This window comes from Haliotis asinina, chromosome 13 (assembly GCF_037392515.1).
Source record: "Haliotis asinina isolate JCU_RB_2024 chromosome 13, JCU_Hal_asi_v2, whole genome shotgun sequence".
In the NCBI taxonomy this organism is placed as follows: Eukaryota; Metazoa; Mollusca; class Gastropoda; order Lepetellida; family Haliotidae; genus Haliotis; species Haliotis asinina.
In genome coordinates, this window is record NC_090292.1 from 22,527,429 (window position 1) to 22,547,052 (window position 19,624).

Consider the following 19,624-nt stretch of genomic DNA (forward strand, 5'->3'; position numbering starts at 1 on the left):
TATTTTCCTAGCTATGAGAAAACGTTGGAAATATTTTGTATCTAGCTAATCTTGTATTCTTATCTCTGAACAGCTACCCCTCGGCGTCCATTCCATCACACTTATTTTTTATGGCGCTTCGTGTTATTTAATGAATTCATCTGTCATGCATGTGAATAAAGGTATGATAATCTGATGTTTCACTATGAAACTATTTGAAACAACATTGGATAAAGTTGTATATCTGAGACTTCATTGTTTTTTTATCCCAAGTACACTGTCGTCCGGCTCCCTATTGTTCTCGGTGCCCTTGGTTTGCTACCTCTTGGTCTCTTGGCGCAGATCAGGAGTGTGCCCGGGTTCTCCACCGGGAGCACATCCCTTCTGACCATCTGGGTAATGCAGAAGGCTTCAGTGTTGGGGAGCCTTCACATTCTCCGGAAAGTTCTTGGTGGGTTCGACTAGGCAGTGTTTCCTGGGAGAAGTCCCATTCGCTGTCTGGGCTGCGTGTAGAATGGGCGAGGGGCCCTGAGCTGATGATGAGCTTTACCGGCCTGACTGTGCCAGGATCACCCAAACCCTCTCTGCTGTATTTTAATTCTAATCTGTATAACATAATTATGCAAGTTCGTGACAAGCTCCAGAATGTCCAGATTCAAGATAAACTTCGGGCCGAGTATAAAATCTCGTTTAAAGAAATCTGGAGCTCCCAGCAAAATGCTCGAAACAAGGTCAAAGCCACCAATACTTTTGCTGTGCCAGTCCTCTCCTATTCCTTTGGAGTAGTTGATTGGACAAAACAAGACATCCAGAGTCTTGACCGCCCGACTAGAAGGATCATGTCTGATAACAGAGCACACCACCCTCGTTCCTCTCTTAATCGTTTATACATAAAAATCAATTCGGGAGGACGGGGTTTGATTAATGTGGAAGTTCTTCATGACAGAATTTTATTGTGTACTTTTGCACATATCTATTTATCAGATGATCCTCTGGTGATGCATGTCAAGACTCACGATGAAAGCAGGGAATTCCACAGCTATTTTAAGCGTGCCAAGGTTGTTGGACAAAATTTGAAATTTGAAATTTGAAATTGATTTTGTTGATGGCGATGTGCTGCCGGATGGTACAGTGATAGGAGTAAACCAGGTGAAGTCCTTCACCAAGTCTGCTCAGAGTCGGTCCTTTGTAGAGAAGCTGTCTGAGAAACCATTGCACCGAGTGCACATGTAGTGTGTGGAACAGAACAGCAATCCAACCGACTCCTTCGCCTGGATGAAGTCGGCTGGTCTCAAATGTGAAACTGATGGCTTCCTTTTGGCTGCTCAGGACCAGTCACTTCCCACTCGCAGTCGCCAGAATGTGATTCTTAAAGAAAGTATCAATATGAAATATCATCTTTGCAATGAATTTACAGAGACTGTCCAACACCTTGTCAGTTGATGCCCTATCTGCTGCATTCCAATCTTAATCTGTAAAGCATAATAATAATGAATTTATATGGCACATGCTTCCAAAAGGTATTTGCTCAACGGCGCTGAAGGAGAGAGTAAGAAATCCTATGCGAGCGATAATGTGAACAGATAGATGTTTAGGGCTTTTATGAAGTCTTTATTTTCTACTTATAGTGATAGGAGGGCTGTTCCAGAGTAATGAGGCTTTAGGTGAGAAGGCTCTGTCACCCACTGTGTTTATGGTGGATGGCTGCGTATGTCCCAGAATTTTCAAAATACAATTTTCACGTACCACAGTTTTAAAGGTAGCATCTTTGTTATTTTTAATTTTAGCTAAATTGTCTTACAGTCGCCTACAGCTGAGGGGATGGAGTAAATCAAGCTAGACTCCATGCAGGTAGCAAACGTTATGTAAGTCCCCATGGTCCCTAGTATGCTGATCTCCCGTCAATTGTTGTGACCTATAGCCCGTGTTTTATATTGTATTGTCTTCTCTGATTACAGTGTTTTAGCTTTACATGCTAGTTTTATCTTCATATCTATGATAGTCTAGTATTTTACTGTCCATCGTGGCCGGTTTTACTCCTCCAGATATTTTCATTTTATGAAATGAATTGTTCTCGTCACGATATGGCTGCAATATCGGCGATGTGACGGTAAATATTAACTCATTCACTCACTAAAATTGTTACTGATATTTCGCGGTTTAAGGGGAGGGAAGAGGATGGCTATTCTTTGATGTTGGCTTTAGGTATTCAGTTCTATCGGGAGTGATTTTCCTTTTAAGTGGATGAAACCTTCCTATGCCAGTGCTATAAGTTTGGGTCAGTTGAAGCACAGGGTCAACTAGAATGGCGATACTATGATTTTGATCGAAACAAGAGTAACTGATATTCTCTAAAACTCAGGAAATAGATCTGACGTCCGAAACCATTCACTGGAAGAGTTTGTGATGTACCTTCTAATCACGATACAAGTATTTGCATTGAGTGCGCGCTGAGTTGGCACGTCGAATGGTTATTTCAAGCAGTGAATGAGTTAAGTTTCTTCAGAAGGCATCCTTTGATGGTGACCTTATAATTAACGTACTATGACACACAAAGATGGGATCCCTTAAATAAAAATCCTGACCAACCAATGCAAAGTCGATGTAAACATCAAAATAAAACAGAATATACACTGCTTGTTTATTTTAGACACACAGAAAGAATCAATGTTAGAGAATAAAAAACATATCCTCTGATAGGACTTTTTCGTTAAAGTAATTTGATAATCCTTTGTGAACATTTTAACTGACACAGCACCATGCCTCCACAGGCGTGTTGACATGCCTTTCTTCCACTCTTTTGTGGCGTAGATCATAAGTGAGTGAGTGAGGTTAGTTTTACGCCGCATTCAGCAATATTACCGCTATATGGCGGAAGTCTGTAAATAATCAAGTCTGGACCAGATACTCCAGTGATCAACAACATGAGCATCGATCTGCGCAATTGGGAACCGATGACACGTGCCCACCAATTCAGCAAGCCTGACCACTCGATCCCATTAGTTGCCTCTTCCGACGAGCATAGTCGCCTTCTATGGCAAGCATGGGCTGCTGAGGGCCTATTCTACCCCGGGACCTTCACGGGCAAGATCATAAAATGATGTGATCGGCATGTTCTTTGTGAATGGTTATAAATATGTTTCTCCATACACGGTATCGATGCGACGTCTTTAACGATATGTGCTTTATGAGAATGACGGACGAATAGAGTGTTATGAGAATCCTGGAGAAATCAGTCCAAATCAAAATTGTATGTAAGAAAGCACCAGTACTCCTCAGTTCCAGACAGGCTGCAACGTGGGATTACAAATCTCCCGACGAGGGGCTTTCCCAAGAGCTTTCCGTTAAGTAGATGAAACAGGGCTTAACTGGTTTTTTTTTTTTTGGTTTTTTTTTTTTGCATACTTGTTGCAGGAACCACAACCTTTTTCTAGGCATTTATCAATTCGAGATCACAGCATTTATTCCACACGGAGGTTCAATGATATTGTAAAATGTTCATGCCTGACGGCACTTTCGTTTATGATGAGTATATATCTTGACTGTTGACATTTCCTTTCCCTTATCAATAATTCAGCGAGAATAGGCTTTGGGCTTATCCGGTGATAATCAGTAGTGAAATGCGGAATGGTGTCTAATAATTTGAGCTATATGCCTTAATTACTAATACAATGCAATAGACAAAGTGATATCCATAGGCAGTAAAAACTTGCTGGGCGGTTCAAGTGTAGTATTGCCACAGTAATCCGAATACGCCAACTGGGTCGTATTAACAGTAAGAGAACTAAAAGACTTGGTGTGTGAGAAGTTTAGTATTTTCAGCTGACTTAGGGCGTGTGGTATACTGTTTGAACAAAGAAATCCTTCCCAACTAATTTGCTCTGTATGTCGAGACCTTCTGTACAGTATCACAACTTGAATGCCACATTATGATGTTAAATAATACGAAAAACAAACAATGTGAACGTTCTCTACACTTTGTGAATATGCAGCGACAACCGTTGTGACTCTCAGTTTAGCTCTCTCACTATTTTGTTCTCAATCCATTTGTGTGCACACTAAGAGGTTTGGTTACACAGTTGGAAGTTTTCGTGTTCTAAAATGCATGTTGCTTAGAACATGATGTAAAATGTCCGTTCACTTGAACCTTCACTTTCAAACAGATAAATCTCACGTTCTGCCATGACAGTTTCAGTATTTACAACATGGGCATGTTGTCTGTATTAACAGATAAAAATCACGGTGCCTGATACACAAGATGCCCGAATAGGGCGTGGCCACTCTGTAGCACCAGTGACAAAATCTGTAAAGAAATCTAAAAAAAGTTCATCAAAAGTGGTTCTTCGACATATGTTTGCTAAAATGGTTACGATGGTATCTACGCATGTTGTAAACGAATACAACGTCATGACTGAGACAAACTGCTCCACATCAATGCGTACCGTATAGCTCCCAAAAGACGATATCTCAATAGACAGGCCTATAACGTCTGAGGGCAATTTTGTTCAGTTAGCACCAGACTTTGAAGTCATCACAAAAATGTCGCAAAAAGACGATGGTGCGTGAATGACATTATGAACGGAACTAACAGCTTTCAAGTAAGATTACAACCTTAGAAAAGCCGTGACGTCTGGTAAATAATGTGGATATTAATTCACAATGCAATCTATATCCCCGTGCTTTTAGATGTTGTACGTACATGCATTTGCCAATGCGGTAGTTTACCTTAAGTGAGTGAGTGAGTTAATATTTAACGTGTCATCTGCAGTATTTCAGCCATATCGTAACGAGAACATGTTTGATATTGAAGTGAAATATGTATACACTGTAAAAACCTGTCCTCAAAGGACACTAAAACAACTAAAATAGCACAGTTACAATATAAAACTAGTGTGGAAAGTTAAAACTAATATCACTATTTGAACAATAAATTATAAAATACAGGCTATCCATCACCAACAACTGAAGGTAGATCACCATACTAGGGACCATGGGGACTTGCAGTACCTAAGCTTCCTTCTTGGATTTACATCATCCCTTCAGCTGTTAGCAATTACGGACACATATTCTACGATTGAAAATGTTGAAAGTTTTAATTTGCTTTGAATATTTGTGGTCTTACGTTCCCTCTTAAGGAGGGTTTACCTTAAGAGACAAGATAACAGGAAAGTTGCAACGACAGGCTTCTAATACCGCTGAGTCGCTGACTCGAGTGCAGGCTTACTGTGTCCTCATTACACACCTAGAGGCAGCGACTGATTCAGGTTTCAAACGTATGTAAGCGATATTCCCACACAGTCAGGGAAACATCCAAAAGTAAACTTTGCGCAATGTACCTGCATCGATAATCAAAGATTATCTCCATATTGATGAATCACTCTTGACCTTAACCTTGGCATACTATTTTTTCGCCGGAAGAATGGGAAAGATTATAAGCTAGTGGATTACTTCCTGGCAACCGCAGTTCTTCATCATGACGAGTGACCGGTAATAATTACTGTGAGGAACATAACCTAAGTCAAGAACCTCTTCCCAAGCCAAGGCTTCAGGGCAAGCGTTGTTGCTACAATGCATGACGTTCGATAAACGATTTACAACGTTTACAATCTTTGGCATTCTTAAGATGCACTCAATACTTAGTTACATATACATTCATAGCCAAATGTGTCCTCACTACATACCCAAGGCAACGATCGATTCGGTTTTTTTTAGTCAGCTATACTCCAACACTATATCAGTGAGATACCAGAGGCATGCTTCGTACAATGTACCTACTTTTATAATTGAAGCTTGGCCTTAGGCATGACCAACAAAAGAGGCTCAGTCGATATTCAGCTCCACACTCACACGTGATGAGTTCACTCTTAACCTTAACCTTCACCTACTCCATCTCGACGGAGGAACAAGTGGGATTATAAGTCAGGGGTAACCTTAGGGTCGCCTCAGTCTTGCATCATGTCGAATGATCTGTAACAATTACTGTGAGGAACCCGGCCTAGGTCAAGACTGTTTCCGGAAGCCCCTGACCAATGCTTTAGGACAGAACGTGCTACAGGAGTGGATGATGTAGGGATAACTGTATGTAGTTCGTTGACCCATTTGTAACACTTAAAGGTTGCTGGCATCCGGACACGACCGGCATAAATACCTAGTTACGTGTATTTCCTAAACATGCTTGAGCCGTCGGATATCTGGAATGTTTGAAATGGAACGTTTCATTTCAAGACATATTTCATCAGTTAATGGTCGTGTGTTTTTTCACGTGTTTTGGACCATCTTGAACGATCGAGTGCATCGTTTGTAGTGTTTATCAATTGAAATGATGTAGCTAAAGGTGACGAGTGAGTGAGTTAAAGTTTAAAGTCACGCCAGGAATATTGCAGCCATAAAGTGACAAGAAATATTGTAGATACACAATTAATACAAGTAGTTAAAGAACCATTTATCGACGGACTGTGCGCTATGTTGAGTATCACAAAAAGAGTTAAAACTAGCTAGTATGTATTTTTAAAACCAGAAATGTCTAGACAGTACCATGTAAAAATGGGCTATTGATAACCAGTGAGTGAGTTAATATTTATATATATATATATATAGTCACATCGGCAATATTGCAGCCATATCGTGACGAGAGCAAGTAATACTGACATTGTAGAATGAATGAATAGAAGAAACTAAAACTCTGTTGACGAAGAACAGTAAAACCATTTGTATATATCACAGATATCCATTTAAGACCAGTAATTAAATCTAAAACATTTTAATTATAGTGGACAATACAATGTAAAAATGGGCTATTGATTACCAACAACTGATGGTAGATCACCATGGGGATTTACAGTGCATCTGCACCAGCATGGTCCCTAGCTGGATTTACATCATCGCTTCAGCTTCTAGTGATTCTATGCAAGAGTAGTCTAAAGCTGATGGAATTAATCTTGAATGTCTCAGTGCGTAATATCTCTTAAAAATACAGTTATATAGAGTCATGTCCTATGGTTAGCAGAAAGGTCTTTGATTCCCTTCGATCTTGACCCTTGGCCTAACAACATCATATTTTTTTTGTCAGTCTTCGCAAGTTGCCATGACATTTTTCCTAACCGGAAGATTGCCCATCCCCTCTTGTTATCAAGTAACGCATCCATTCGTGTGACCTATCTGATCCAAGTACATGGTACCACCTGTGAGACTGATAAACAGAAGCTTACACGTATTTGTATTTTCTCTAAGAGGATTTGATTATACCAGGGAACAGAAGCCCAAGAAATTCTTGTGCAGTCATCCTGTTAATGTGATCAGGAATCTACAGTCAATGGAAAAGGTTACTTGCTGGCTTCGTGTGCAGCTATGTTTGTGCGTTTAAGATAGGGGGATGCATTAAGGCTGCGTGTGAAAGTATGTGTGCGCGTTTGAGGTATAGGGATGCATCGAGGCTGCGTTTGTGTGTGTGTGTTTAAGATATGGGGATGCATCGAGGCTGCGTGTGTGTGTGTGTTTAAGATATGGGGATGCATCGAGGCTGCGTGTGTGCGTGCGTAAGATACAGGATGCATCCAGGCTGTGTGTGTGTGCGTGTGTAAGATAGAGGGATGCATCGGGGCTGCGTGTGTGTGTGTATGCATGTTTTAGCTAGGGGATGCATCCAGGCTGCATGTGTGCGTGTGTAAGATAGAAGGATGCATGGGGCTGCGTGTGTGTGTGCGTGTTTTAGCTAGGGGATGCATCGGGGCTGCGTGTGTTTGCGTGTGTAAGATAGAGTGATGCATCTAGGCTGCGTGTGTGTGCGTGTTTAAGATATGGGGATGCATCGAGGCTGCGTGTGTGTGTGTGTTTAAGATATGGGGATGCATCGAGGCTGCGTGTGTGCGTGCGTAAGATACAGGATGCATCCAGGCTGTGTGTGTGTGCGTGTGTAAGATAGAGGGATGCATCGGGGCTGCGTGTGTGTGTGTATGCATGTTTTAGCTAGGGGATGCATCCAGGCTGCATGTGTGCGTGTGTAAGATAGAAGGATGCATGGGGCTGCGTGTGTGTGTGCGTGTTTTAGCTAGGGGATGCATCGGGGCTGCGTGTGTTTGCGTGTGTAAGATAGAGTGATGCATCTAGGCTGCGTGTGTGTGCGTGTTTAAGATATGGGAATGCATCGAGGCTGTGTGTGTGTGCATGTGTAAGATAGAGGGATGCGTCGAGGCTGCGTGTGTGTGTGTTTAAGATATGGGGATGCATCGAGGCTGTGTGTGTGCGTGTGTAAGATAGAGTGATGCATCGAGGCTACATGTGTGTGCGTGTGTAGGATAGATGGATGCATCGGGGCTGCATGTGTGTGTGCGTGTTTTAGCTAGGGGATGCATCCAGGCTGCGTGTGTTTGCGTGTGTAAGATAGTGGGATGCATCGGGGCTGTGTGTGTGTGCGTGTTTTAGCTAGGGGATGTATCGAGGCTGGGTGTGTGTGCGTGTGTAAGAGAGAGTGCTGCATCGGGGCTGCGTGTGTGTGCGTGTGTAAGAGAGAGGGATGCATCGAGGCTGCGTGTGTGTGTGTGTGCGTGTTTAAGATATGGGAATGCATCGAGGCTGCGTATCTGTGTGCATGTGTAAGATAGAGGGATGCATTAGGGTTGCATGTGTGTATGTGCGTGTTTAAGATATGGGAATGCATCGAGGCTTCGTATCTGTGTGCATGATACAGGGATGCATCGGGGTTGCGTGTGTGCGTGTGTATGCGCGCACACGTGTTTGTGACGGAGAGAAGGGGACCTACTGCGTCTGCAGTGGCAAGTATGTCCGTATGTTAAAGACTGAGGAATTCATAGGGACTGCATGCATGTGTATGTGTTATAGATATATATGTATGTATTATATATGTAATATATGTGTTGGGGATGTGTATGAGTGAGTGTGTTAACATTTAACGTCTCATCGGCAGTATTTCAGCCATATCTTGACGAGAACAGATTTAAAACTGAAATGGGATATGTGTATATTATCAAAACCTGTCGTCAAAGGAAAGTAAGCCAACTACAATATCACAGCTACAATTAAAACTAGTGTGGAAAGGTAAAACTAATAGCACTATTTGGACAAAACAACATAAAACAAGGGCTATACACCACCAAAAACTGAAGGTAGATCACCATACTAAGGACGGCTGTGTGTGTGTGCGCGCGTGCGTGTGTGTGTTTAGGATAGAGAGATTTATTTGGGCTGCATATATCAGTGTGAGTAATATAGAGGGAAGTATGTTCTCACATCGTATGAGGTCACGTTTTACGATCTAATTAGTGTTACCTTCATTTCCTTCCTTTGTGGTTTATAGTCATATATTTTCAAGAAAAAAGACAGACATTCCAGAATTACCTATCCATGAAATAATCAGTCGCAATAACATTCGTATTTACATGTATTTCCACTCACTAATGCAGTAACATGTGGATGTGAAACATACATTACTAAAATAGCAATGTGCCTTCTGTCGGTACGAGGCAGTTGTCAATTATCCTCCCGACAAGCACTTTAGTCCATGATACAGAGCCACAAGACAACAATTTTGTCATTTTAGTATGATAGTTTGACATTGGCTAACTGACAGTTGTGTTATCTAGATCCTGTTAAAAGCACTATTGGGTGAGGATGACATATATATTGACTCTTGCTGAGTTTAGTATTGGCACTGAGGTCGACAACGTCAGTCACAGTAACAGGAGCTTTGAGTACAATCAGAGTCTGGGACTCGTTTCACAAAGCTCTCGTAAATCTAAGATCTCGCAATGTTTCTCGTAGCATTCCTACATTCCCACTTCCTATGTTATAGTATATGGGATAAGACTGCTATGGAAAAGTTTACGAGATCCTAGGCTTACGAAAGCTTTGTGAAACGGGACCATGTTAGGAAGAAGGCGATGTCTTCCCTGTACAATACTCGATGACGTCAAACCAACCCAAGATCGTATGTTCAGTTAAGCTGAAGATTCAAAATATGATAAAATCATTTAAGAGTACCTTATTCATTTGGATACATTAGAATTCAGAGGTCGCTCTTTACACAAACCCAATTCTATTGATGATTATGGCGTTGCTATGGAACCTGGTTGTGCGGATAGTGAATGCGCAAGTATCTTGTGGGTCACTCACGCTCACCCATGTCTGTGACATATTTACTCAGGTGTAATTATATTATCAAAGTAGCGTTGTCAGTATGTTGTTACGTGGTAGAGTTATGTGATTTTTATTAGAGCTTTTTCAGTTATCGATTACATAACTCTTATCCCATTTTGTTCTCGTGTGTTGTGGGTACGTGTCCTCATAGTTAATTTCTAATCTTGTGATTGAATCATTGATCTACTCGACAACACGCATAAACCATATCGCCTAATCAACCAGTTACGCTAACAGTGAGTGAGTAATATTTATCGCCACATAGGCAATATTGCTGCCATATCGTGACGAGAACAAGTGATAATTACATTTTAGATCGGGAAAATTAGAAACTAAAACCCTGTTGCCGTAGAACAGTAAAACCACTAGTATATCACAGATATATGTCCATTTAGGACGATAGAAGACAATACAATATAAAACTGGGCTGTATATTGCCAACAACTGACGGCTCCCTGACGTTCCCTCGTATCCCACATGCGTTGATCGATGCTCACGATGTTGAACACAGGATTGTCTGTTCAAGGGTTTTATTTCACAGACTGCCCCTACAAGGGTGGCGTTAAAACGCAAAAGGCTTAGCTACTTTAATTCGCAAAAATCAAAAATAAAATTAAGCAGGATGAGTTTAGGTAACCTTCAGCCTTAACCAGTTCTAGGTTAATAATTGCGTAATGAGGTTAATGTGTGATGGCCGCCAATTAGCTGGACATTGATGTGCGCTGCGATAAATAGCAAACAAAACCTTCGGCTACTGCCAAAGAACAGCACCGGTCATTATTCTGTCCCGAATCGCACAACCCACATAGTTTAACAGTGGAGAGGGGATAATAATACGTCATATAAGGCATTGTATGTGCAGCATAAACAGACTAATTCGTCACAAGGGATTACCCGCAGTGTATTCAGTAAATAAGTAATTTGGGTAGCGTCTGTTATTTCGTTTTATTAAGCGCAGCCAGGAATTCATGATATTAAGATCAACGAACTACGTTCGTGCCAGGAAGCTCAGGCTAGTAAGATTCAGCACGCAAATGTCCACCTACCACAGCTATGATGTACACGAAGACAGTCCAACAAGGCATTACCTGAGAAAAATGTATGTGTTGGGTGTGACTGAGCGATCTGTACAGGCCCTCCTGGTTATAAATCCATAGGAAGAACGCGTATTATACCTGAAATGTAGATTTGTTTCTCGCACTTGCGTGAAGATCCGGTTGATAGTGCGTATTCAGGAAACCGTGCTGCCTGTAGGAAACGACTAAACGAATCCGGTGGCTATCCTCAATGAAGACACAGACAAATAAATGAACAGGATTCAATGTCAGCAGCTGCAGAGTCGAATCCTCATAAACCTGCAATTTATATGAATTTCAAAACATTTTTTCTGAAACAGTCCGTCTATATTATTTCATACTTCACTTCATATGCATTGAGCACAGTCGACAGCAGCTGAGGGGATGGTGCAAATCCAGCTACTGTCCATGCAGGTAGCAAGGGCACTGACAGTCCTCATGGTTCGTAGTCTAGTGATCTGCCTTCTGATGCTGGCGATCTACTGCCTGTTTCTATATTTTGCATAGTGCAAATAGTGATATTATAGTGATAAATTTCAGCGCTAGTTATAACTGTAACTGTGATATTCTGTTTGTTTTACTGTACATCGTCGACAGGTTTTTGTAATGTATCTGCCTTTTCAACCAACGATGCTTGCATAACTGACATTTATAACAGTGTGAAGCTATTCAGCACACAGCTCAGTGATGCTCTCGAGAGCCATGCTCCATCCAAGGACGTCCCTGTGACCGTACACCATCAGGACGCTTGGCATTCTGACAAGATTCGGGACGCTAAAAGACAAGCAAGCTCTAGGGACAAATGAGAAAGACTGGTCTGACAATACATAGGGCAGTTGCATCCAGATCAACGTGACTTGCGTCCTAATACGTGAAGCAATAGACATCTCATTTCAAACAAACCATCAAGCAAGCAAATTCTCAGGATATTACAGGATCGGCAACACCTTGCTTATCAAGAAGAAAAATCATCTGCCTTCACACGACTCACCTGCAAAATTGGCCGAAAGTTTCAACGCATATTTTAGAGATAAAGTATAGCCATCAGATATTCACTTGAAACTGATGTTAATGATACTCTTCGCGCCAAGGAATGTCAGACTGTGACATATCCTCTCACAACATTTAACCTAACAAGTGAGGATGAAATGTCGAAAGTTAGTCTTAAGTCCCCGCAAAATCGTGTTCCTTGGATCCACTTAACACTCGGCTGCTGAAAACCTGCATGGCTCAGGTAGTGCTAGTTATTGCCCAGACTATGAATCAGTCTCTATCAATGGGTGTCTTTCCTTCGGAATTGAACCACATTCTCGTTATTCCTTTGCTGAAAAAGCCAAACTTAGACCTAGACAATCTAAAACATTACCACCCAATGTCCACCTTACCGTTCTTGTCCGAGGTCATTGAAAGAGTTGCCGCACCAAGGTTCAGCGACCACATGGAACAAAATAACTTGGGTGAAGCATTGCAACCTGCCTACAAATGCAGGCATTGCACTGTGTCAGCGCTTTTACGAGTTGAGAATGACTTAGTAAATGTTGTGGATTCACAGGGTGCTGCAATACTGGTTTGATTATATCAGTCTGCTGCTTTTGACACTATCGATCATTCCATTTTCCTTCTATTACTGGAATCAAGGATTGGAATCAAAGATTGGAATCAAGGATTTCGGTCTTAGGACCTGTCTTGTTTACTGTGTATACACAGGCCGTTGGGGACATTGCTAGACGGCATAACCTTTCGTTTCACCTTTATGCGGATGAGACACAGTGTCTCTGTGAGCTTCAAGTCTCTGAAAGCACCATCTGCTGAGTCGACATTTGCGTTAATGAGTAAAACAATCGACGACATAGGATGTTGGATATCTGCCAACCATCTGAAATAGAACAATGACACAACAGAACTGTTGCTCCTGAGGCCAAGGTCTCTAATCGGTAAAATGAATGTGCGAACCTTAAAGATAGGCGACAGCACAACATCACCAAGTGATCAAGCTATTTTTCAGTCCTCCCTGAGTATGGATCGGCATGCAGACATTATATGCAAATCGGCCTTTTTCCATTTGAGAAACATCAGTCAAATCAAGCACTTCATTGATAGATCAACTATCCAGCCTTTATCTCTCTATTGGATTATTGCAACAAGCTCACAAGAGTACAAAATGCTGCAGCGAGACACTGGTGCATGCAAATATGAACACATCACGCCAACATTACGTACTCTGCACTGGCTGCCAAGTAGAGGAGTAGAGAAAGAATTGTCTTCAAGGTGCTGGTGTTTATGCACAAGGTCCTTCATAACCAGGCTCCCGAATACTTGACTGTACTAATGTCATGGTATCAGCCATCACGAACTCTGAGACCAGCCTCTGCAAAAGAAGCTTAAGCGTTAGTTCCCTCTACCCGCAGAGCGGGTTATGGCGATGGAGCTTTCGCCAAAGCAGGAACTCTGCTATGGAACAAACTATCTGAGAACGTGAAAAACTTATCATGCATCATTCTATTAAAAAAAGAACTAAGACAGTTCTTTTCAACAGAGAATTCGAGCAAGCGCCTTGGATTCAGGCGTTAAATAGTTGTTAACATTATAATTGCTATATATTCCATTTCAGTGTTAAATGTTCTCTTCACGATATGGTTGGAATATTGCCGATGTGACGTTAAATATTAACTCACTCACTCAAATTATCCACTGAGTTTAGATTGCATTGTTCATTGACGACTGTAAGTCAATGTATGCCCAACCCAAACAAGACTTTGCCCAACCCAAGGCCATCGTGGTCATAATCACAAGAGTATTTTATTGTAACAAAGGCCATGAGCCCATATACAAGTTCACACAAGTATAATGATTGAGAATATACCGATTTGTAGATACATTGGAAATGATAAAACATTCATAAAACAACCGGCGGTAACACGGATAACCCTTGTTTTAATGGAAACGTTTAAAAATGACCAAATCACCTCAGCTCTCCATTTACTCAGGACTTTAGACGGCATTCAGAACGATGGCATTCAGTTAAGGACGAGAGTGTATAATGTCAACTTCATATCATCATGAGGAGCACAACGTTTCAGAGTACATACTTTTCCCTTTACCTTAAGACTTTCGTCTTTGTGCAACAGTAAGTAGCTATCCCGAAACGTCGTATTCCACAGAAGAATGACGCTGACACCTATAAAACTCTCTTCCTCTACCTCTGATATCTACGATATTGGAAAGTATCGTGTCGCGTTTGTATGATGTAAAACATTTCATTTATTGTTGTGCTTGTGTCAAGTGGTTTTGCTTCAAGAAATCATTATTTCTCATAATGAAGCATGAATGGAATAATACTTCGTTAACTTACATGCACTTAGAATAATAGATCTGTTAGATTGGTGATTTTGTGATCTTCTTAGCCTAGTGGTTGAAGCGTTGACTCGTCACGCTGAAGACATGGGTTCGAATCCCCACATGTGTACCATATGTGTTGCTCATTTCTTGTGTGCCGGCCATGATCTTTCTGAAATATTGATAAGGGTTGCGCAAAACCAAACACAGTCAGTTACGTGTTTGATCTTGTTTTAATGACGTTACATTGCTTAAGCTAGAATCTGTATTTACACAAAAAAACTAGCAAATACAAGCAAAGTGTGACGGCAGTTCTATCCTACATTATATTTTTTTAAACATTGCTACACTTATCTTTAGTCATCAAATGCGCACAGCAAACATGTTCAGCGCACTGACAAGCTATCTTGGCCATTGCATTCAAACTTTGTATACTTCAAAATGTCTTATCTAAAATATGTGAAAGGAAATTTACTAACCTGAAAGACCTCTCGGCATATTCTGTGACACGTGGCAACGATTAGGTAAGTCAAAGAAGCAGTTAAAAGTATCCAGACCAGTCAAATGGAAACCAGTTCAGTATTTTTGAATCGCATCGGCAATATTACAGCCACATTGCGATGAAAACAAGGCAATTCTTTTACACTAGCTGCCAGCAAAGGACAGCAAAACTAACCAGGTTAATACATATTAATTACATCTAAATACTTTAATGTAGAGGACGATACAACATAAAAATGGACTATAGGTCACCAACAACTGAAGGTAGATCACCATACTAAGGACCATGGAGACTTACATTACTTTTGGTGCCTGCATGGGCACAAGCTGGATTTATGCCATCACTTCAAACGCTGCTGTAAGCTTAGGATTACGCTTTACAAATTCAAAATTTATGATACATTTATATACATTGTGTTTGAGTGTCAGACATGTGTGTGACATAAATGCTAGTATGTTTTAAAATGTAAAAGCCCTTGGTCAATTACTTCTCAAAATATCTCAGAATCAAAACACAGAGTTAATGTAATGCCTCAATAACTGGGTTACGTGTCAATCTTGTGTGGTCTCACAACGTCTTCTTTCGTGCCCTGAACGTGGAATATTGCTTGAGAATGCTAAAAATACCGACCGTGCCACATACTCTTGTCCACCAAGTAACTGATGCTTCAAAGCCGGCGATCATATATAGAGCAATATGGCTTTGATACATCAGATCACTCGTCTTCAAGTGGTACTTGAGAATGAATAAGTATGGAGGAGGTCTTATGTTCAATTTTGTATCAAAGCTATTATTCCGTATGCTTGCAATATTGCTCAGGTTAAAACCAACCACTTTGATGTAATGATGGTTTCTCTGGGACATGCATTTTTGGAACTTCAAGAATGTCAAGTGCGTTTGCGTCATTTATCGATTTTAGACTGCACCTTGTATTCTATAAAGAGATTCAGCGAAGATACGCCGTACTTTCAAGAAGATTATTATTATCATGAAGTGGCTTTCGAAACATGGTGCTCAAGAAATGTCAGGTCTGAATACAGAATTGAGCTTCAGTTTCACATAACAGATCTCCACACGATATAAACAAACACTTATCGCCAGTGTCATTATATATTTTGAGGGATCTTATGGCAGAATGAGTGAATGTAGACAAAAATGGGATAGCGTTTGATTATGGAAAAAACCAAACCCAAACACCCGACAATACACTATTAAAAAAACCCAAAAAAAACCAAACAAACAAAACCAAAAAACGCATGATCTACGGAAGAATTTATTGCGTTAGTTTAAGAGCAATTATTTCATTTAATGACGTCAATTGGAAAACTTGTGACAATTCACACGCCCAGAGACAAAGAGTTTCTCCAATATAACAATAGCATCTGTTGTTGAATTGTTGAGTCCACAAGATGGCGACAAAGTCAGCACTTTGCATGGCCAGTATTGGAAGCCATTCTTTATCGGCAAAGACTGGAATGGTCGACGAAGTTGCTCTTGTTGCATTCTTCCCCAGCCCTCCCTGCAATGCGATTGACAATTGCGAAAGTGTCTGAGGTGTGTTTTTTTACGTTGACGTACACGTCGATCGAGTTCATCCCATGTTCTATTGGGTTTAGATCTGGTGAGAGGGAAGGCCATGACAAGCCATTGACTTTAGAATTAGCAAGGTAGCAGAGGGTGATGCGTGCTGTATATGAAGTATCGTTATCATGCTTGAGCAACTCCCTCTGTCGGGTCCATAATCGGAAGCTTCTGACGTGCAAGGAGGTACCAATTTGCTTTCAAACACCCCTGAACCAGCACTCGTCAGATCGTACCACATACTAGCACACTATCTTCACTGAGTCTGTCGACGGCAAAACGTTCATTTCTCCCATGGCAAACACGCTGTCTTCCATCGCCCCGGGGAAGAAATCGTGATGCATTACTGAACCTAACTCGCCTCCAGTTTTCTTAAGTTCCATATCCCGACTCTATGACACCACCGTCAGCAAGTTGTCCGATAGAAGTCTCGGGAAAATTGCGACAACTGGCCGAACTGCAAGAAACAAACCCATAGAATATGGTGCTCTCATGAACGTTGAAATGCCGTTGTTGTTGTTTCGACTGGCTGCACTCAGTCGTGGCATCATAATTGTCCCTTGTCGATGCAAAATAAATGACAAAATTCAACACGTCTGGTTTTTTTATTGCATGTTTTTTTCTTTACTTGCCGGGGTGTATTGTCTTGCATGACTTCTTGGTTATGTTTTGGTGACTATTCCTTCACACGCGTCGACAATAATGAAAATACACCCTTCGCGTTTCCGCGTTTTGGCGCGGAGACTGTTTACAATTACCCGAAGAGGGCGTATTGGAAAGAACAGGTATGTTGGTATTGTTTTACCGCAGCTGCATGAGTCAACACTATCTCTGTTAAATTTGTGTGTTTGAGCTGTACAAATATGGAAGTGGAGGGTTACAAATACGGTGCAGTCCGTGGTATGAGGGAAATACATTAGCAATAGAGAAATTCAGCCATTGTCAGCAAATTCTCACCATACCGAGAATTGAATGAATAACCCAGGAAGGACAGGTTTTACAGTAAAGTATTTATCTCAAGATTTATGTCGGCGCAAAGAGAATAAACCACAGGAAAGTCACTAATGGGTGCTTCCAACAGCCATATTGCATGGATACTGGGTTTAATGACAACCCATGACAAGACAAACCATGATTCGGCTTCATAACTGTTTCAGTATGACAGGCCAGACATGTGATCTACCCACGATGATTGCTATTCACCTATGCTATCTGGATGCTGAAGGTGACGACGTCAGTAGCCACATCATTGTGCCATCGCATGATCCCATTCACAGTGACAGGACGACCTCATGCTGCTGGCAGAGGACTTTGCAGCATAGTAGGATCCTTTTGCAGTGGTCATAACAACATCGTTGTTTATTGTTTCACACAAGCGTACTGCAGGATGCTTCAATAGTTATTTCCCATTTCTTCAACAGATTTTGTTATTTCCTTTTCTTATTGTAACACAAACTGGGTACTTTCATTTGCTCGTCAGTTAATATGGGATTTGACAAGTGAGTGAGTAAGTTAATATTTAACGTCACATCGGCATACTTCAGCCATATGGTGACGAGAACATTTAGCACTGAAATGGATTGTATGTATATCAATAAAACCTGTCGACGAAGGGCAGTAAAACAACTACAATATCACAATTAGAATTAAAACTAACGTGGAAAGTTAAAACCAATATCACTATTCGGACTATACAATATAAAAACAGGCTATAGATTGCCAACAACTGAAGGCAGATCACCATACTAGGGACGGGGTTTTACAAAACTCAGTAAGGGTTAAATAATGGCCACCTCAACAACTGGCAGATCATAAAATTTATATGGCACGTTATTAATAAATTTTAAAATTATCATTGTCCTTTATTTACTTGTTAATAATGAACGTGTCATTAAATTTTGCTAAAGTTATGAGGGTATTTATTCATATTGCAATATTTTCATTTAGGAAGGTATTTTTTGCGGTTGCAATTATAACTCCCATTTCCTAAATCACGACAGGTCAAATTGTGGACAAGTATAATAAATGCGATAGTGTCGAGGTAACCATTTCCTTTTAACAATTGGGGTTTTTTTTCGTGTCCTGGTCGGTTCCCTTTTAGTATGCGCACCTGCTGTCTGCTTTTATAGGCAAATGAGGACGGGAGTCGATTTCAAGAAACTTGCACGTTGAAGATATCAATCTTAGTTCCTTCTATCTGCATCCTCCAACAATCGCGGTTTGATCTGTTTCATCGGTTCGTAGAATACAACAATTTTATCGCGACTGTGAAGTGGTCTAAGATCAGTTATAACTAAGATTGGCCTGTGTAATTGGACAACGGAGATTTGTTATCCACCACAAAAAGGCAACATGGGAGTACCTTAAGTAGAGAAGATCACGAGCAAATCCATCTCAACCATCTGAAAACGTAGTCCTCACGCCAGGACTGTCTGTGAAGTTATAAATACCGTCTAGAGACAATTCCCGTCATGCTGCACAATAGTTTTAGTATAGAGTTCCGGTGACAATGGAAATGCATAGATTTAGGGTGAGTTGGGGAGTTTGATATTGCACTGATTGCAGCTATAATGCAGTGGGCATTCGAATCTCAGTCTTTGGCGAAAACAGCGAACACTTGAACCACCATGCTACTCCATCGCCGCTATAGTTGTAAGCAACCCCTAGTCATTAATGCTATTTCCACATGCAAGTTGAGCAATGTTTGTATAACATAGAATAACATCACGAGTAGTATTTAGTAGTGATTCGCGGACCAGAATATAGGCTTCGTGCAACAGAGTCAGAATACCTATATTGAGGGAAAAACAACGCATGGGTTGAGTGTGTAGCTTGGCGTGGAGTCATCCCACAGATGACATCCTTACCTTGTCACCTTGCTGACGGGGTTAACCTCTTTGGTCATGTGGACAAAGCGTCCGACTTTGGACTGCAAGGTCCCATCACGGGACCCCCATTCGAATCCCATCACGGGACTCGGAAAGTTTGTGATCGCTAT